The following is a 22762-nucleotide window of genomic DNA, read 5'->3' on the forward strand; positions in this document are numbered from 1 at the left end:
CCATTCCATGTCCCAAAATGGTTGGTCCAAACATCCTGGACAAATTGTTCTGTTCTGGTCCATTTGACACAAGGGGCTCTGCAGGACTCTACAGTGGGCAGTAAGGCAGTGTGCAATAAACTTATTAAGAAGACATTAACCTCTTATTGAATATAAACTTCCTGTTTACTCTTGCAATAACCTGCATCTGAGTGGTCCAATTTTGCTCAATTTCCTGACAAGTTATGGAATTCGTCATTTATGGAACTGTAAGTTGAGGAAATAGTACCCTCTCAGGGAGAAAAAATAATAATCACTCTAAAGACCCATCACCCTTAGGTGTTACCTCTGCAGATACAGCATGAGGAAAGCCAGTGTGTCTCTGTTAGGCTTTGGCAGATCTGCTATGGCCTGGTAAATGATTGCTGCGCTGTTGTCGTCATCTGTAATCTCTGTAAGCGATACACAGCCCATCAGTGAGGCCCTTAGGACAAAGAACAGCAGAAAAAAATGCTGAGAGACATACAATAACGTTATACCTCAAAATCTACACTCCCTCTGGCAATTATAATCTCTTTGTTGATTCACTCACTCCATTATGACTCAGAAGGCCTCTAGAGATACATTATAGTTCTTTGTAGCATTAGTCGTTTTGTGGATGGCATATGCCCTGGGCTCCTTCAGACATCTCTATGCAATTTACAAAAGGGTTGGTGTTATGTCCTAAAGTCAATCGGCTTTGAGGCAGAGAGCGAGAGAGACTGATTTAAATGGGCTCATTCCCAGCATGCCACAAATGACCACTTACTCTTCACTCAAGACCATATATAAGATTGAAATTAATATGCTGGAAGTAGACAAACTGGGCTGAGAGAAATATTGAGTGTTGATTGTTTTACAGTCATCAGGGAGTTTTACAGTCATCATGGAGTCATAATACAACAAGGAAATAACCATCTGCCCTGAATGGATGAGGTTAAGTGTAAACATTCTCCAACACTTGATACCTAAAGGTTTGCGAGGCGATTTTGAGATGTTCATTAAAAATCCATCCATGAGCGTTACTGCCAAATGCACTGCATCAATCATTATATTCATGTAGATGACGTAGTTCAGATACTTTAGTGTGGCTTCAAACCAGAGGCCAAATCACTTTGCGTGCAAGACTCAGAAATCCTGCTTCACACGCTCAGGGGGGAATCCTAACTTCCACTCAACTCAAATTTTCACTTAGTCTCCCAATGACATCCAAATGCATGACTAGAACGTGAAAATTCTACCTTCAAACAAAGTGCCTCTTTGCTTGACATGGGAAAATCAAAAGAAATTGTAGACCTCCACATGTCTGGTTAATTCTTGGGAGCAATTTCCAATTTCTGTACAAACAGTAGTACGCAAGTATAAACACCATAGGACCACGCAGCCGTCATACCGCTCAAGAAGAAGACGCGTTCTGTCTCCTAGAGATGAACGTACTTTGGTGCGAAAAGTGCAAATCAGTCCCAGAACAACAGCAAGGGACCATGTGAAGATACTGGAGGAAACAGGTACAAAAGTATCTATATCCACAGTAAAACGAGTTCTATATCGACATAACCTGAAAGGCCGCACAGCAAGGAAGATGCCATTGCTCCAAAACCGCCATAAAAAAGCCAGACTACGGTTTACAACTGCACATGGGGACAAAGATCATACTTTTTGGAGAAATGTCCTCTGGTCTGATGAAACAAAAATAGAACTGTTTGGCAGCATCATGTTGTGGGGGTGCTTTGTTTGCGGGAGGGACTGGTACACTTAAAAAAATAGATGGCATCATGAGGAGGGGGAAATGATGTGGATATATTGAAGCAACATCTCAGGACATCAGTCAGGTAGTTAAAGCTTGGTCGCAAATAGTCTTCCAAATGGACAATAACCACAAGCATACTTCCAAAGTTGTGGCAAAATGGCTTAAGAACAACAAAGTCAAGGTATTAGAGTGGCCATCACAAAGCCCTGACCTCAATCCTATAGAAAATGTGTGGTCAGAACTGAAAAAGCGTGTGCGAGCAAGGAGGCCTACAAACCTGACTCAGTTACACCAGCTCTGTCAGGAGGAATGGGCCAAAATTCACCCAAGTTATTGTGGGAAGCTTGTGGAAGGCTACCCGAAATGTTTGACCCAAGTTAAACAATTTAAAGGCAATGCAACCAAATACTAATATGTAAACTTCTGACCCACTGGGAATGTGATGAAAGAAATAAAAGCTGAAATAAATCAATCTTTCTACTATTATTCTGACATTTCACATTCCTAAAATAAAGTGGCGATCCTAACTGACCTAAGACAAGGAAGTTTTACTAGGATTAAATGTCCGGAATTGTGAAATGTCCTGGTTTACTAGGATTAAATGTCCTGATTTTAAATGTATTTGGCTAAATGTATTTGGCTAAGGTGTATGTAAACAGCCGACTTCAACTGTAGTTTAACATGAGAAGATGGTATCTATGAGACAGTTCTTACTGTTTTAGACAGGAAGTAGTGTCTCAAAGTGGGAGTGAAGACCCGTTTGAGTCTGGGCTCTGTGGTGGTGGTCATTTCCATCTCTGCTATGGTGTCGAGCTCCACGGTAGTTTCAGGGTCATCAGTGGTTTCATCATTGGGAGAAAGATTGACAATTCTATTGCATAGGAATTGGGGAAAAACAGCTTGAGCCACAGGGATTGAGTTAAGTAGGCTTTATTCTCCTTTCCAAATGCTCTTGCCGGAAAGTCTCTGGGTTTGTGACAGTTGCTTTCACAATCGTAGTCTCAACTTCCTGAATAAAAGTATGAAACACTTGCCATTTTCAAGATTAGTGAGTGGGCCTACTCATATTTAATGAACTAATCTGGTGATCCCATGCTAATGGAGTGAGTCACACAGTGCTGAATAGTTTTTGCTCCCTCAGAGTGAAGTGATCTCTACAGTGCATGTGGGAGGACAAAAAATGTGACCGAGGCAGTCAGAAAGGCTACATCCCAGATGATACCATATTCCTTCCTGCACTAAAAGTAGTTTAAAAAAAACTTGAATTAAACTTGTTTTATTGTCACATACACCAGATAGGTGCAGTGAAATGTGTTGTTTTACATGGTCAACCTTAGTAGTAAGCCACCCCTGGAGGAAATTAGGGTTAACTGCATTGCTCAAGGGCACCTCGACAGCTCAGGTATTCGAACCAGTGACCTTTCGGTTACTGGCCCAATGTTCTAACCGCTAGGCTACCTGCCACCTCTACACTGATTGAAGTGGATTTGAAAAAGTGACATCAATAAAGGATCATAGCTTTCACCTGGATTCACCTAGTCAGTCTGTGTCATGGAAAGAGCAGGCGTCCTTAATGTTTTGTACACCCAGTGTATATACACTACATGACCAAAAGTATGTGGACACCTTCTCATCGAACATCTCATTTCAAAATCATGGGCATTAATAAGGAGTTGGCCGCCCCTTTGCTGCTATTACAGCCTCCACTATTCTGTTAAGGCTTTCCACTAGATGTTGTAACATTGCTATGGGGACTTGCTTCCATTCAGCCACAAGAGCATTAGTTAGGTTGGACACTGAAGTTGGGCGATTAGACCTGGCTCGCATTTGGCGTTCCAATTCATCCCAAAGGTGTTCGATGGAGTTGAGGTCAGGGCTCTGTGCAGGCCAGTCAAGTTCTTCCACACCAATCTCAACAAACCATTTCTGTTTGGACATCGCTTTGTGCACGGGGCATTGTCATGTTGAAACAGGAAAGGGCCTTCCCCAAACTGTTGCCACAAAGTTGGAAGCACAGAATCGTCAAGAATGTATGCTGTAGTGTTAAGATTTTTCTTCACTGGAACTAAGGGGCCTAGCCCGAATCATGAAAAACAGAATGCACTATGCATTCGGGCAGGTAGCATTCTCCTGGCATCCGCCAAACCCAGATTCGTCTGTCAAACTGCCAAATGGTGAAGCGTGATTCATCACTCCAGAGAGCACGTTTCCAGTGCTCCAGAGTCCAATGGGGGAGAGCTTTACACCACTCCAGGCGACGCTTGGCATTGCGCATGGTGATCTTAGGCTTGTGTGCGGCTGCTCGGCCATGTAAACCCATTTCATGAAGTTCCCGACGAACAGTTATGTGCTGACGTGGCTTCCAGAGGCAGTTTGAAACTCGGTAGTGAGTGTTGCAACTGAGGACAGACGATTTTTACGCGCTACACGCTTGACGATCCCGTTCCGTGAGCTTGTGTGGCCTACCACTTCTCGGCTGTGCCATTGTTGCTCCTAGACGTTTCCACTTCACAATAACAGCACTTACAGTTGAGTGGGGCACTGACTTGTTGGAAAGGTGGCATCCTATGACGGTAACACGTTGAAAGTTGGAGGATTCAAGCATTGTTAAGGACAACCAACCCAATCAACAAAACAAACCAAAACCAGGTTGGCCAATAGGTATCAACGATGGAACCAAACCATCCCCTAGTAAGAGGGCGCGAGTGGGGAGAGGTTTACTGATATGGATGTGGACTTGTTCAAATCCATCAATGAAAGGCTTGCCAAACTTTATATCTTGGATATATTACGAGAGGACATCAATGCATTATGTGCAAATCTAGAATTCAGCCAACGTCAGATTGATGATCTAAGGAAAGAGAACACGGCGCTGAAAGGTACTGTAGACTCTATTCATAGCAAGGTGGAGGTGGTGCAAAGGGAGAACAAACAACTTAAAGAAACCTTGCTTGATGTACAGTGTCGATCAATGCGGAACAATCTAATATTTTCAGGGATAATGGAGAATGACAACAGCAGAGGCTGTGAGGACACTGTCCGAGACTTTATGTCAACGAAACTAAAACTGACCACCGATGTTGTGCGTAATGTCACTTTCTCCAGAGTCCATAGAATAGGTAAGTCCTCTGGAAATAGGCCACGGGCTATTATTGCATGTTTTGACAAATTTAAGCAAAAGGAAATGACGAAGAACATGGGCAGAGAACTCAGAAACACTGAAACACTGAACACTGAAACACTGAAACACACTGAAACACTCAGAAACACTGAAACACTGAGTTTTTCCTAGCCACCGTTCTTCTACACCTGCATTGCTTGCTGTTTGGGGTTTTAGGCTGGGTTTCTGTACAGCACTTTGAGATATCAGCTGATGTAAGAAGGGCTATATAAATACATTTGATTTGATTTGATTTTGGAATGAATGATCACTTCCCCACCGAGATCAATGAAAGGAGAAAAAACGATATCCCATCATGAAAGAAAAGCGTTGCCTGAATCAACGAGTCTCCATGGTGATGGATAAACTTTATATCAACGGGCAATTGTATCGGGACTCTGGAGTAACTCCCTGGCTATTTTAATTTAATGTTCAAATTTGAGTTTGTGTGTCGTAGTGCATCATGACAACTTCAACTATAACGAATACATGCTCTATTGATCTCCACTTGAGAAGGAAAGAGCTGCATATAGCTCAGGTTAATGTATGTAGCCTTCCTAACAAAATACATGAGGTTTTTAACTTGGTCAACATAAATAATATTCATATTTTGGCTTTGACCGAAACACATTTAGATGCATCTGTAAATGATGGTCAAATTAACATTCATGGATATAGTCTACTGAGAAGAGATAGGAATAGGAATGGTGGGGGTGTAGCACTGTACATTCAGAATCATATACCTTTTAAGAGAAGGGATGACCTTAATGTATGTCAAGTAGAGGCACTATGGGCTCAGGTACATCTGCCTCACCAGGCACCCATATTGGTAGGATGTGTGTATAGACCTCCTAGCTCTATGGTGTCCTATCTGGATGACTTATGTACTGGGTTTGACCAGGCCACAGATAGCAACAGAGATGTATTTATATTGGGTGATTTTAATATATATTGGAAGGATCATAATAATTCGAATATAACAAAATTGATGAGATATGCCAAGAACTGTGGTTTGAAACAAATGGTTAATGATACTAATAGATCATCAATTAAGTTGGGTCATCGTTCAGACACATGCATTGATCTGATTTTCTGTAATATACCATTGCAATGCTTAAAAGCCAGGTTAATGCCAGTTGGCTGGACAGACCATAATATTGTTACCATAACCATGAACACCAAGGTTCCAAAGAATTAGGATTGTGGTTAAGAGACATTTTTAAAAAATTTCATCATGAGCTATTTCTAAATGATTTGGCTGCTGTACTCTGGGAGCTGATTTATCTAGACTCTAGATTCTAGAGGATGATTTAAATCTTGCTACAGAATGTTTTATTGATTTGCTCACTGAGGTAATGGACCATCATGCCCCTACAGTTGGTGCTCGTCCATCTCCATGGATTGATGATGAACTGGGTGAGGCTTTTTCTCAAAGAAATATGGCAAAAGTCTTAGCAGCCAAGTCAAAATTAGAAATTGATGAACAGAATTATAGAACATTACGTAATTATGCAGTTAAATTGAATCGAAAGTAAAAAAAGTTATTTTACAACAATGCTTTTATTGATTCTAAAAATGATTCTAAAAAGGTATGGAACACAGTTAAGGGCTTACTTGGTACATCTATCTCATCATGCAAAAACCATTCCACTACCACTGCATTGGTTGACATGATTGACCAGTGGCTCAATGCTATGGATAATGGCAAGTTTGTTGGTGTACTATTTTTAGATTTCAGTGCAGCATTTGATTTAGTGGATCATGAAATGATTTTGACAAAATTAATGCATTATGGTTTTAAGGAGGTAGCATTGAATTGGGTCCAGTCATATCTAACTGACAGGAAACAGTCCACCTACAGTGGGGAGAACAAGTATTTGATACACTGCCGATTTTGAAGGTTTTCCTACTTACAAAGCATGTAGAGGTCTGTAATTTTTATCATAGGTACACTTCAACTGTGAGAGACGGAATCTAAAACAAAAATCCAAAAAATCACATTGTATGATTTTTAAGTAATTAATTTGCATTTTATTGCATGACATAAGTATTTGATCACCTACCAACCAGTAAGAATTCCGGCTCTCACAGACCTGTTAGTTTTTCTTTAAGAAGCCCTCCTGTTCTCCACTCATTACCTGTATTAACTGCACCTGTTTGAACTTGTTACCTGTATAAAAGACACCTGTACACACACTCAATCAAACAGACTCCAATCTCTCCACAATGGCCAAGACCAGAGAGCTGTGTAAGGACATCAGGGATAAAATTGTAGACCTGCACAAGGCTGGGATGGGCTACAGGACAATAGGCAAGCAGCTTGGTGAGAAGGCAACAACTGTTGGCGCAATTATTAGAAAATGGAAGAAGTTGAAGATGACGGTCAACCACCCTCGGTCTGGGGCTCCATGCAAGATCTCACCTCGTGGGGCATCAATGATCATGAGAAAGGTGAGGGATCAGCCCATAACTACACGGCAGGACCTGGTCAATGACCTGAAGAGAGCTGGGACCACAGTCTCAAAGAAAACCATTAGTAACACACTACACCGTCATGGATTGAAATCCTGCAGCGCATGCAAGGTCCCCCTGCTCAAGCCAGCGCATTTCCAGGCCCGTCTGAAGTTTGCCAATGACCATCTGGATGATCCAGAGGAGGAATGGGAAAAGGTCATGTGGTCTGATGAGACAAAAATAGAGCTTTTTGGTCTAAACTCCACTCGCCGTGTTTGGAGGAAGAAGAAGGTTGAGTACAACCCCAAGAACACCCTCCCAACCGTGAAGCATGGAGGTGGAAACATCATTCTTTGGGGATGCTTTTCTGCAAAGGGGACAGGACGACTGCACCATATTGAGGGGAGGATGGATGGGGCCATGTATCGCGAGATCTTGGCCAAAAACCTCCTTCCCTCAGTAAGAGCATTGAAGATGGGTCGTGGCTGGATCTTCCAGCATGACAACGACCCGAAACACACAGCCAGGGCAACTAAGGAGTGGCTCCGTAAGAAGCATCTCAAGGTCCTGGAGTGGCCTAGCCAGTCTCCAGACCTGAACCCAATAGAAAATCTCTGGAGGGAGCTGAAAGTCCGTATTGCCCAGCGACAGCCCCGAAACCTGAAGGATCTGGAGAAGGTCTGTATGGAGGAGTGGGCCAAAATCCCTGCTGCAGTGTGTGCAAACCTGGTCAATAACTACAGGAAACGTATGATCTTTGTAATTGCAAACAAAGGTTTCTGTACCAAATATTAAGTTCTGCTTTTCTGATGTATCAAATACTTATGTCATGCAATAAAATGCAAATTAATTACTTAAAAATCATACAATGTGATTTTCTGGATTTTTGTTTTAGATTCTCTCATAGGTACACTTCACTCTCACAGTTGAAGTGTACCTATGATAAAAATTACAGACCTCTACATGCTTTGTAAGTTGGAAAACCTGCAAAATCGGCAGTGTATCAAATACTTGTTCTCCCCACTGTATATCCAATGGTTCATTTTCTTCCCCTCATGTGTTAAACTGTGGAATACCGCAGGGCAGCTGCCTTGGGCCTCTTCTCTATTTAATATATACCAACGACCTTCCCTATGCCTTAGCTGAAACTCAAGCTACTATATTTGCAGATGATACTACAATTTATGCAGCAAGACAATCGGTTCAACAGGTACAGCAAGCTTTACAAGGAGATTTTGAGAATATTAGGGAGTGGGTTTGCCAAAACAAATTTGTTTTAAACACCAAAAAAAACAAAGTTATGTTGGTCTGTTCCACTAGGAAAAGGCCAAAACAGCATGGGATACAATTAAGTATGGGAGGAGTACAAATTGAAGAAGTGGCAGAAACCAAACTATTGGGAGTGCAGCTAGACAACTACTTATCATGGTCGTCTCAAATAACTAATCTATGTAAAAAAAATATTTAAAAAACAGCACGCATAATCAGAAGGATAGCGAAATACACTGCTCAAAAAAATAAGGGAACACTTAAACAACACAATGTAACTCCAAGTCAATCACACTTCTGTGAAATCAAACTGTCCACTTAGGAAGCAACACTGATTGACAATAAATTTCACATGCTGTTGTGCAAATGGAATAGACAACAGGTGGAAATTATAGGCAATTAGCAAGACACCCCTAATAAAGGAGTGGTTCTGCAGGTGGTGACCACAGACCACTTCTCAGTTCCTATGCTTCCTGGCTGATGTTTTGGTCACTTTTGAATGCTGGCGGTGCTTTCACTCTAGTGGTAGCATGAGACGGAGTCTACAACCCACACAAGTGGCTCAGGTAGTGCAGCTCATCCAGGATGGCACATCAATGCGAGCTGTGGCAAGAAGGTTTGCTGTGTCTGTCAGCATAGTGTCCAGAGCATAGAGGCGCTACCAGGAGACAGGCCAGTACATCAGGAGACGTGGAGGAGGCCGTAGGAGGGCAACAACCCAGCAGCAGGACCGCTACCTCCGCCTTTGTGCAAGGAGGAGCAGGAGGAGCACTGCCAGAGCCCTGCAAAATGACCTCCAGCAGGCCACAAATGTGCATGTGTCTGCTCAAACGGTCAGAAACAGACTCCATGAGGGTGGTATGAGGGCCCGACGTCCACAGGTGGGGGTTGTGCTTACAGCCCAACACCGTGCAGGACGTTTGGCATTTGCCAGAGAACACCAAGATTGGCAAATTCACCACTGGCGCCCTGTGCTCTTCACAGATGAAAGCAGGTTCACACTGAGCACGTGACAGACGTGACAGAGTCTGGAGACGCCGTGGAGAACGTTCTGCTGCCTGCATCATCCTCCAGCATGACCGGTTTGGCGGTGGGTCAGTCATGGTGTGGGGTGACATTTCTTTGGGTGACCGCACAGCCCTCCATGTGCTCGCCAGAGGTAGCCTGACTGCCATTAGGTACCGAGATGAGATCCTCAAACCCCTTGTGAGACCATATGCTGGTGCGGTTGGCCCTGGGTTCCTCCTAATGCAAGACAATGCTAGACCTCATGTGTCTGGAGTGTGTCAGCAGTTCCTGCAAGAGGAAGGCATTGATGCTATGGACTGGCCCGCCCATTCCCCAGACCTGAATCCAATTGAGCACATCTGGGACATCATGTCTCGCTCCATCCACCAACGCCACGTTGCACCACAGACTGTCCAGGAGTTGGCGGATGCTTTAGTCCAGGTCTGGGAGGAGATCCCTCAGGAGACCATCCGCCACCTCATCAGGAGCATGCCCAGGCGTTGTAGGGAGGTCATACAGGCACGTGGAGGCCACACACACTACTGAGCCTCATTTTGACTTGTTTTAAGGACATTACATCAAAGTTGGATTAGCCTGTAGTGTGGTTTTCCACTTTAAATTTTGAGTGTGACTCCAAATCCAGACCTCCATGGGTTGATAAATTTGATTTCCATTGATAATTTTTGTGTGATTTTGTTGTCAGCACATTCAACTATGTAAAGAAAAAAGTATTTAATAAGAATATTTCATTCATTCAGATCTAGGATGTGTTATTTTGGTGTTCCCTTTATTTTTTTGAGCAGTGCATTTACCAGGAAAAATTATTCAGCAAATAACACAAGCATTAATTGAGAGTCAGGTGAACTACTGTTCTGTGGTCTGGGGAAATGCATCATCAAGTGAAGTTAGGAGGCTGCAGAATGCACAGAACAAAGCAGCAAGGATTGTTTTAAGGTGGAGATATGGTTCTTCTGTTGTAGTCATACGCAATGTTCTTGGTTGGTCATCAATCGATAAGATAATTGAAAGGAACATGCTTATTTTATTTCATAATATACATCATTTAAAACGGCCAAGTTCTATTCACAACGGTATTCAGTTGGTAAGAGACAGACATTCCGTAAATACTAGGAATAGATTGTCTACCATCTATGCGTTGTCCAGACAGAAAAGAGAAATAGGCAAAAGAACATTTCGATTTAGAGCAATAAAGAAATTGAATAAATTAACTGCGCAAACCAGAAACCTTTCAATATATAAATTTAAACATTATTTTAAAACGATTTAAATATATAACATAGAAATGTTGTGGGACTATAGTAGATGAAGAATCAATATTTTTTTAGATTGAGTATTCATTGGGTCATTATGTTAGTATATTATGTATGTTTGTAATAGTGTGTTATATGTGGAAATGTGTTCGTATTATAAATTGTATTTTAATGTTTAAGGACTCTTGGAAGATTAGTTCAAATGGGGACTAAAAGAGATCCAAATAAATTCAAAAATAAAATCAAAATCAAAGTCACTGAGCTCTTCAGTAAGGCCATTCTACTGCCAATGTTTGGCTATGGAGATTGCATGGCTGTGTGCTCTATTTTATACACCTGTCAGCAATGGGTGTGGCTGAAATAGCCGAATCTACTAATTTAAAGGGGTGTCCACATACTTTTGTATATATAGTGTAGTTAACTATATAGGGAATAGGGTGCCATTTGGTACGCAGACAATGTGAATGGTCCTGTGCTATTTCCACCTGATCAGACGGGTGTGCTACTCTGTGAGGATGACGCTGAGCAGAGGGCCTGATGAATACGCCAGCTAATAGGAAGTGACAACACACTAGGCCCAACTACAGGGACACAATGGCCAGGAACACATCAGATGATTCTGCATTAATGTTTTTGTAACTGTAACACTAGACAAATCATGGTGTATCTTAAGGGTTCTCTGTTAATTGATTATCCAGTAAGGTTCTTTCTATCCCACACAATGTCTAATGATTTATTTTCAAAGACATGTAAACTCTAACGACCGGCTGATCAAATTAATCTATACGTGAACTAAAAATAAATACATGTTTTTGGCCAAGGGCTTAAGATAGACTGGCTGAACCAAGTAACTGTCTCCCTGGTAAAAGGGCCTTAGTTCCACTCCAGGTGGTTCAAATAACATTCAGAAAACTGGACTGCTATTGCATTGTGAAGGCCAATACTTATTAGTAAAAGATTTAGTGTAAAACTAGAAGCATCAATTTTGAAACAAAGGACAAAGAATCGATTTTCAACTTGAACAATTCAGTTCGTTTTTATGTGGTTGAAACTGAAACCCCAGTGAATTGTTTTCTAATTATTAAAGTTAACCAATCCATAGACCTCCATATTGCTGCCTTATTTTTATGAAAAGTATGGGTCAAATCCACATTATGCCTCTGCTTACCTTTTCCACTGGTCTTCCCCCAAGGTGATCTTCTGAGCGACCACCTACTCTTCCTGTCTTTCCAGCGGGAGCACCTGCATTCAGTCTCATGGAAGATAGCTTGGAATGCCCAAAAGTGCAGAACATGGATCAAAGATCTATCAAAATTAATCATAACTTCAACCTCAAGAGGTCCACATCATAGGAGGCTGGTGGGAGGATGGATTGGTAACAAAACACATCAAACATATGGAAACAACGTTTGACTCCGTTCCATTAAATCCATTCCAGCTATTACAATGAGCCCATCCTCCTATAACTCCTCCCACTAGCCTCCTCTGCCCCACACTTACCCTTTTTTCTCTTGCCCTCGACTTAGTGGTTTACCACTGTTACATCGAGGTCCTGTACACATTGAAACACTATGTGAAAGAGTGATACACGAACCATCCACAAGCCACAAGCTTTTACACTGTCATATAGGGTACATATAAAATCATTTAATCTTGCTTTAAATGTGGATTTTCAGTGATAAAGTGTCATCATCAGTTCCATCATAACTAATATCAGAGTGAGACGGGAATGAAGACTCGTCGATGACAGATAATCGAATGAGAAATCAATAGAAACAAAACCCAAATGAATAAAGTATGAGGTCATATAAATATAACTGGGATATGACTATACTGGTAGTAGCCTATCGTTTGCTCTTGTGTTGGGTGACATTGGCTCCCCTGTGGTTGAAGTTGGCCAGCATAGATCTCTGCTCATCAGTCCGGCATGGATTGGACTTGCTGTCGTGGACCAGTATATCACACATCAGTTGCAATTGTCGCCGCTGTGAGGGTATACAGTGCATTCTGAAAATATTCAGACCACTTCACTTTTTCCTAATTTTGTTAAGTTACAGCCTTATTCTAAATTGTATTAAAAAAAATTAAGAATCTCATCAATCTACACACAATACCCCATAATGACAAAGCGAAAACAGGTTTTTAGAAATGTTTGCACATTTATGAATAATACAAAACAGAAATACCATATTTACATAAGTATTCTGACCCTTTGCTATGAGACTCGAAATTGAGCTCAGGTGCATCCTGTTTCCATTGATCATCCTTGAGATGTTTCTACAACTTGATTGGAGTCCACCTGTGGCAAATTCAATTGGCTGGACATGATTTGGAAAGGCACACACCTGTCTATATAAGGTCCCAGAGTTGACAGTCAATGTCAGAGCAAAAACCAAGCTACGAGGTCGAAGGAAATGTCTGTAGAGCTCCAAGACAGGATTGTGTCGAGGCACAGGTCTGGGAAAGGGTATCAAAAAATGTCTGCAGCATTGAAGGTCCCCAAGAACACAGTGGCCTCCATCATTCTTAAATGGAAGAAGTTTGGAAGCACCAAGACTCTTCCTAGAGCTGGCCACCCGGCCAAACTGAGCAATTGGGGGAGAAGGGCCTTGGTCAGGGAGGTGACCAAGAACCCGATGGTTACTCTGACAGAGCTCCAGAGTTCCTCTATGGAGATGGGAGAACTTTCCAGAAGGACAAACATCTCTGCAGCACTCCACCAATTAGGCCTCTATGGTAGAGTTTTCAAATGGAAGCCACTCCTCAGTAAAAGGCACATGACAGCCCGCTTGGAGTTTGCCAAAAGTCACCTAAAGGACTTTCAGACCTAGAAAACAAGATTCTCTGGCCTGAATGCCAAGTGTTACGTCTGGAGGAAACCTGCCACCATCCCTACGGTGAAGCATGGTGCTGGCAGCATCATGCTGTGTGGATGTTTTTCAGAGGCGGGGGCTTGGAGACTAGTCAGGATTGAGGGAAAGATGAACGGGGCAAAGTACAGAGAGATCCTTGATGAAAACCTGCTCCAAAACACTCAGGACCTCAGACTGGAGCGAAGGTTCACCTTCCAACAGAACATAGCCAGAGCCGGACTTGAACCCGATCAAACATCTCTGATGATACCTGAAAATAGCTGTGCAGCGACGCTCCCCATCCAACCTGACAGATCTTGTGAGGATCTGCAGAGAAGAATGAGAGAATCTCCCCAAATACATTTGTACCAGGCTTGTAGCGTCATACCCAAGAAGACTTGAGGCTGTAATCACTGACAAAGGTGCTTCAACAAAGTACTGAGTAAAGGGTCTGAATCCTTATGTAAATGTGATATTTGCTTTATCATTATAGGGTATTGTGTGTAGATTGATGAGGAAAAAAACGATTTAATACATTTTAGAATAAGGCTGTCAGTTAACAATTTGGGAAAAGTAAAGGGGTCTGAATACCTTCCGAATGTACTGTATGACATTTAAAGTAAGAATTTATTCCATCATCTTACAGACTGCAGAAAGTACAACATTAACCAAATAAACCATGCATTTATTGATCAACAAACTGTCACTAGCTTCAGTTTATGAGAAGCATGTTGGGAAGTTTGAGATGATGGGGCTAATAACAATCGGACACGTACCATGATAATGTGGCAGTCATTCTTGACCTCAGAGTCTAAATCATGAGCTCCAATAGGACAGCCTAACAAAGTTAAAAAGGGATCCATACCAAGTGCTGAAAGTATGCTTCGGCCTTATAGCGCTTCTTAATCTCCACATTGACCTGGTTGCAATTTTTTTTCTCAGTTTAACCTCCAGGGCAGCCTGGGCTATGTCGGACTTCACCAGCAGCTCCTTGTGTCTCTTCAGCTCCAGCTCTGCATGTAGCCATTTCTTCTTGGTGGCATCATAGTTTTTCACTACTTCAATGAATTCTGGCATGAAGAAAATACCAAAGTGACATGGCTTGTGTTAGACATCATTCTATGTTCCAAATGTGTATAATGAGAGAACAAAAAAGAGAATATGCCATGACATGAAATGTGTACATGTGAATTGCAAGATTTGGCCATAACGTCTCACAACCATTCACACATGAACATGTCTTTTAGTTTGACGCATTAGAATGGAATACGTCTTGAAATGTGTCTCAAGTGACAACATGTCTGAAGCCATACTGTGTACCATTCAACATTTTGTCTTGTCACATCTTTTTAGGGGCTGTAATGTTCTGAACTGAACAAAAGCAAAATGGCATAGTGGAGTAGTGTGCCAACATTTAAATCCTGTAACCTACACACAAAAACTAATTTGACTGGGCATTCACTTCTTTTCAAGTCCCAGGATAATGTTGCATTCGTATCCAAGTGGGAGGTGGGAATTTACCAGTAGTGAAGTCGTAAATAATGCTTTTATATATTCAAGTGCTTTGAACTCATTGGGAAACGCCGATTGGCCAACAAGCTGCGTAAACCATCAACTAAAAGTACAGCTATCATGGTTGTAAACAAATGATTGTTATTGTCTAAACATTAGGGGTTCAACAAGGGTCCTTCTAAGATCCTCAAAGTTCTTTGAAGAAGCTTAGGGTTCTTAGTACTGAAAATTGCCCCCAGAAGGTTCTTCCAGGAACCCCATAGGAGGTGGGGTTCATCGAGGAACCTCCTTAGTTGGTGGGGGTTCTTGCAGGAACCTAACTGCCCAACTGAAACATTTAGATTTGAATTTGAAAGGACAGCAGGTGCAGGCACTTAACTGAACAATGTAAAGATCTCCTCAATTTAAGGTAAGGTGTGTCCCTTGTATGATCTACATTTATATTGTTTTACGATGATACCATCTATCTTTTCATACTTGTGCAAATATTTCTAAAGCAGGAAATGGACACAATTCAATGGATATCAATCAACAAAGAGGTAAGAATATGTAGGCTATAAGAATATGTTGACGGCTAGCTGTATTGGGTGCAGATGACTGAACTGCTCACTTTTGTGTCCATGTCTGCAGGTATACAGACGAGGAGGTATACAAAGGTATGTCAATTGGTATTGGTATGTTATGCAGAGCACATTTACCATCCTCCTCCCTTACTGAACCTCTTCAATTAATATCCCATAGGCCTCTACATTATGGACAAGGTATGTGTATGAAAACCATTATCCCAAAGTTTTTTTCATTCACATTTACCACAAAAACCAAGGTATGAATACAGTCGTGTGCATGTTTTGTTAGTCATCTGTATAATTACAATTTTTTCATTCTCCCTACACCTCTGATGAATATAACAGGAAACCTGTTAGATCACCATGCACTGCAACATCATTCTGGCTACGGATAAGGAGAACATCAACACATTAATATCAATACCTCAGAGGATATATTGGACATGGGGCTCTGCTGGGAGTTTACCTCATATATATATTTTTTTCTTCTGCTTTGCCACTAAAATCATAATAAACACTGACAACTAAAGTATTGTGCTATTGTTGTGTGTATTATTATTAATAATAATAATAATAATTGGGGAGGGGGGGTTGTTCAAAAATTAACGCCAAAATGTTATTCAAAAGGTTCTTCGAGGATTCATTTTAAGGGGTTCTTTGAGGAACTTATAGGGATTCCCCCAGTTTCAATTTGAAGAACCCCTAAAGGATACTCCAGGAACCTTTTCTTTTTAGAGTGCATATTAATAGATTGCTTTTTATAAATAATGTTTTGCTGTTGCATCTAACTGCCGAAAATGCTTTTATCAAGGTAATTTCCTTAGTAGGTGACGTCAGAGGTCAGCATGTGGGAGAAATATGAGCTCAGGATGATAGACGAGTTTTCTCACTAGTACCTACCAGTTGGAGGGCCGTTCAATGTTCCTTTTCCCAGTCCTATATGTGGTAAATTCCCCACTTCCCACTTGGTTGCAAACGTAGCATTAGCTTACGAAAAGTTAACATCAGGGGTGTATTCACTAGGTAGGAAGCACGCTGTCAAATGAGCATGCTTTGGGCAGTGGTTCCCAACCAAGGGTACTAGGACCCCTGGGGGTACTTGGCCTATCCACGGGGGATACTTGAGAAGACCATAGACCTACTGGTAAAATACACATGAGGGGGTACTTCAGCAATACTCTGGGCAAAATTCAGTCGGTGGTACAGTAACCAAAAAAAGGTTGGGAACCTCTGCTTTAGGAAACCAATAAGAGGGTTCAATTAATCTTGCCTGGGCGCCCTTGTAGGCGTGTTTTGCCCAGCTCTGTCCAAGTTGGCTCAAAACAATAGTTACACAATAAAGCATGTGTAGTAATTAATAAGATTATGTTTTTTACCATGCAAAAGTGCTTGCTTTTGATAAAAACACTACATATGTCTTCCCAATGAAAACTAGTTAGAAAATTCAAACATACATTTTTTTATAGAAAATATATGTTTTATGTTTCTGGCCCATCCCTATGCCCATCCCTAACACTGGGATAATCCAAAATGCACCTGAACAAGTAGGTTATTTCATGAATTAACATATGTATTATACAACAGGTGGTTTGGAATTCCCATTGTTAGAGCCTCTCCTGTCCATGATATATGAGACAACATACACAAGGCCACCTTCTTATAAAGTGACATCTTTACATCGTTACCTAGCAACACACTATCACTTTTACAACTATTATTCTTATAACCTGTTTTATTTATTTTTTATTTTACCTTTATTTAACTAGGCAAGTCAGTTAAGAACAAATTCTTATTTTCAATGACGGCCTTTGTTTTATCCACTAACGTTTAATGAATGGTGCCAACAAGAAGAGGAGGAGGATATTAAAGATATTAAACAAGAAGAGAAAGTGGACCAGCAACCTGAGCCCAGCGTTAATGTTATACATGCAGAAAGCAGTGTTAGTGAATGTAGCATCACGTTTTGTTGAAAAATTGATGGTTTGTGAAATAATCTAGATGTTTTATTCTGGTAACCGTTGTATAAAAGCAATAATACATAAGAGGCCATGTGATACGACTTTTTTAAATCATGGCACCACTCGGTTCGCTTCCTGGTTATGACCACATCACAGCCATGATAAAAATGTCATAACACATGGCCTCGCATGTATTATTGCTTAAATAACCAATAGTCTACTTTTCACTTGTTTCAATATCGATGGCTAACAAATAAAACATTTCCACAAATGTGGATATAATATCACATTAACATTTGACGAATAAATATTAGGAATTCACCACTCAACATACAACGTTATAACTACAAAGCGCACGCCCTTGTTGCTGGATATTATCGAAGTGACCAGAAGAAATATGCGTGTAGTTTACACGCTGCAACAAACATTTACGAACGGTTGGTGCCGAAAAACTCTTCCCCAGTGCGTAGGTTTCCACTAAATAACACAGCCACAAAGTCAAACTTGGCTATAGGACTATCGTCAAAATTCATGAAAACCAACATTTTATTTTTGGTCTTAATTTAAGGTTAGCAGTGTGGTTATGGTTAGGTTTAAAATCACAATTTAAGAGAAATTGTAGAAATATGCGGGGCTTATGACTGACTGTGGTAACTAGTGACGTCCAAGTGGGTATCTAGCCCAAAGGCCGGCAGATGGCGAGATTGAATCATGTAAAATGACACGACTCAATATCGTCACCTGCCGGTTTTGGGCTAGTGCGTATTGTCAAATGACACCATTATCCCAAAAGACTCAATCTATGACGTTATCCTCCAATTTTGTTTTAAGATAAGTTACTTTTTTAGTTGGTATTCAGATTAGTTTTTATTTGTAGTCATTGACCCCGTGTTCCTCATGTTGCCACGTGTAGCTGGAAAACAGTATTTATTGCAATGGCTAGCTAGCCTATGATTTTAATAACCCGTATTTTTCAATGTGTGTCGCGGTACTTCGCATTTCAGGGAAAACCCACCAGTTATTACCAGACCCAGAACTGTCAGCTCGCATTGTACCACGAGGTCTCGAAGCTAGGCCAGTCAGTCAGCTCTGCGTTAACCGCGAGGAGTCTACAAAGGTAGGATATTTATTAGCCTACAAGCACTTCTTATGGAAATGAACAAAAATATATTGCAGTATTTAATAGCCTTGTTGGGATTGAAACTTTAACTTGGCAAACATCTTACTCTTCCCGCCACCAAATCAGGTATGGGTAAATTAAATATGCAGGCTACATTGTTTTTGTTTACTATATGAATTATGTTATAATGTGCATTATTGCAGTGCAAGAAAATACAGTGTTCAATTATGTAGGTTGGCTGTGAACCTGTAAACCTAGGCCTAGTCTAAGGTTAATTTTGTGAGGTTTTTAGTCCTTCCATATCCATAGTACTGGCAGTAAATTTCCAGATGCAGAGGGGTCACACCAGCATAGCAGTGTATTCCTGAATTGTAAATTGGCCTAATGCAGGGCTGTAATTCCTTTGGTGGATGTTCTCATAAGCAGATGTTAATGTATGCTGCTTTAATGCATGCACACCATCATTCTTAAGAAGGAATACCATTAGTTTGATTGCAGAATGTAATGCTGTCACTTATTTATAGGAGATGGCAGTGTTATTATTTGCATCATTTCCATAAGATCATCCTTTTGCACATTCTCTACATTTTAAGATTAAAGCATCGTAGGAACTTGGTGTCCTCTGAGATGTATTTTTCTTCTTTGCTGGCAGCAGCTGTCAGACAGCCCCTATATGATAAGTGTTATATTGATGCCATGTCAAACTATAGTTATCTTCACTAACAAATCTCAGCTACCCTGCTCTGATTGAGCACAAGGGGTATGTTCAAAATCCCTTAATGTTTTTTAACAAGAAGCAACGCTTTTGAGGTTCTACACCTTGGCGCCTGGATAACACGTTTAGCAAAGTGACCATGATATTTTCCCTATAACCTGACTGTTCATACGCCTACATCTCCTGCAGAAAAATATGAAATGTTTACGTCTACGTCACCCTAAAAAAGGGGGAGCCTTATTGTTTTAAGACTTTGAAATAGTTGCAAACCCCAGACAAATGTATAACATCATACTGTGCTATTTTGATAAATTGGAACTGGGATAGGCTGATGTTGACCGAGTTAGGCTACTTCTATAGCCTTTGTATTGATTGCAGGAAATATCTTGGGTGATGACATAATAGTCATTGACCGTGCATTTTACAGGCTATAAAATCATTTTCTACATTGTTTCTTGATTCTCAACATTGGCATACAAAACCAAATCAAACCAATCTGATGTTTCAATCTCTAGAAAGTTGCCAGAGCAGGGCTTATTGTTTGATTAATAATGCAGCCTTAATTGTGGTCTTTTTGTTTTATCATTGCCCTCAGATGGCGTTTGCATAGCTCCATACATGTGCATACTGATCCTGTAGCTCCATACATGTGCATACAGATCCTGTAGCTCCATACATGTGCATACTGATCCTGTAGCTCCATACATGTGCATACTGATCCTGTAGCTCCATACATGTGCATACTGATCCTGTAGCTCCATACATGTGCATACTGATCCTGTAGCTTCATACATGTGCATACTGATCCTGTAGCTCTGTACATGTGCATACTGATCCTGTAGCTCCATACATGTGCATACTGATCCTGTAGCTCTGTACATGTGCATACTGATCCTGTAGCTCCATACATGTGCGTACTGATCCTGTAGCTTCATACATGTGCATACTGATCCTGTAGCTCTGTACATGTGCATACTGATCCTGTAGCTCCATACATGTGCATACTGATCCTGTAGCGCCGAGGCGATGTGGGATATTGTTTTTTCGCCCAGTAGAGGACACTGGTAGGCCTATTCATTCTAGGGATGTCAGTACCTTGTTTTAGTGTGTGGTTGTGTGGTCTCAGTGATTAGGACAATGTTTGCGCAAACCTTTGTTGTGTTTGTTTGACGTAACGCGACTCGCAATAAAAAATAACCTGTTTGCTGGTATCAAAGGCTTTTCCCCTCTCATTTTTGGAATTACTCTATTACACAAACTGTAGTTAGCGGGCTCTGAATCAGTTGAATTTAGATCCCCAAATTCTGATGTGATATGAGACCCTCGAGTATAAGTCAGATCTCTAGCCTCCCTGTTTGGTTAGTTCTACATTTGAGATACAGCATTTGTTCATTTGGAGCTAAGCTCAGACATTGTTTGAACACTTTATTAGTTTGAACAGAATGTTTTGCCAGGGTCTTAATATCCTGTTGATATTGATTTTGGATGATTGACTTTTAAGTCAATAACACCATTTATTACACGGATTAGAACGCCTCTTTGAGACATTTGTAGAGATTTTAGCTAGGAATTAAAGCTTACCACTAGCTAGGTTTCCATCCAATTGGCGACAGATTTTCTGCATAGAAAAATATGTGCATTTTCCCACCAGATGTGTTTCCATCAAACTGACTTCTAATGTTGAAAGACAGCGACCCAGTTCTAGGTATTTGACTGGTTTGTGACTCACTGACACCGCCCCCGGTTAGAGGGGAATAAAGGAGCCCAAGAGTTAACACACACAGGAACTTTAATCACACACAGGAGAAGATGAACATGGGTATGTTTTCTGTGTCCACGCATCCCATGCACATATATACACCCACACTCACAGACTGGAATAACACCGTACCTGGCAATATTTACTCCCTTGGAGAGTGTGGGGCAGGCTGGCTAGCCAATCAGGACCTGGAGAGACTGCATGGCTAGAGCATGCATAGTGGTGAGACACATGGCTATTGTCCGATTGGCTGAAGCCATGAGCTGGAGGAGATATCGATCTCTCACGTGAGGGGGAGAATTTTGATTTATTTCTTTTATTTAACCTTTATTTAACTGGGCAAATTCATATTTACAATGAAAGGGCGAGGATGGGTGAGAGTCAGACAGCATGACTCCAGAAAGCAAATAAACAAATGCTCACACAAACAGTGACATCGTGTCCATTAGCGCTCTCGGCACGGGGATTGTGTAACAAATGTGTATCCATTGCATTTTCAACTCTTAAGGATGGTTTTGTCGCAAACTGTTGCGATAAATGGCATACTTGCCCAATCTGGTTTTGACGCATGCTCTGTAGACAAGTTTGCTGATACAGTGTACAGGCTTGGTTATATAATGGATAAAACCAAGATCCCCTTTTTTAATGAAAAAAGTAAATAATCCCAAGCACGGATCATGTCCCCAGCATCATTCAAATGATAGCCTACCTTCTATCTATTGGAAATTTGGTTGAAGTTTATCATCGTGCACTTAACCACCGTAAGTTATGAAATAAGGTATGTAGTTCATCATAACTTATTCTATCTGACTAAAAACTCGACATGCTTTTCCATGTCGTGGTAATAGTAGGCTACAGCATCTCGTGACTCCCAAGTTTACTGCATCATTATGTTTTTTCTATCATTATTTGCTCATAAATGAGTTTCCACTGTCGCATAATCTACTTCATCAACAAAATAAATATCCCTCCTTGTCTAACTTTTTTTGTTTTTGTCGACATTAGGAAGTTCTAGCGACACATTTTATCTGCATGAAATGGTTGGATGGAAACCTGGTTACTGTAACACTTACAAAATAATAAGGATGAGCTAGTCTCCCTCACAACACAAATGTACCAAACATTTTAAAATAAGAAAAGTACATTGGTGAGAACTAATGGAAAAACACTTTATTGATATGGCCTATGCCTAGCAAAAGTGCATTTGTAAATGTTTTTGAATATTCAACACAAGGCTGAGTAGATTTTTAAGAACATTTTAGAAAATGTACTGTATAAGATGCAAATTTTTACTTTCTGTGATGCAAATAGGAACGCTACATCTGGGAGAAAGATAATGTTGGCCTAATC

General features: G+C 40.9%; 1 pseudogene; it reads right to left on the reverse strand.

Annotated features, from left to right (window-relative positions):
- Positions 1–321: 321 nt before the first annotated feature.
- On the reverse strand, positions 322–14859 carry LOC139539211 (rac GTPase-activating protein 1-like; annotated as a pseudogene).
- Between the last annotated feature and the right edge of the window lie 7903 nt (positions 14860–22762).

Source organism: Salvelinus alpinus, chromosome 14, assembly GCF_045679555.1.
Source record: "Salvelinus alpinus chromosome 14, SLU_Salpinus.1, whole genome shotgun sequence".
Lineage (NCBI taxonomy): Eukaryota > Metazoa > Chordata > Actinopteri > Salmoniformes > Salmonidae > Salvelinus > Salvelinus alpinus.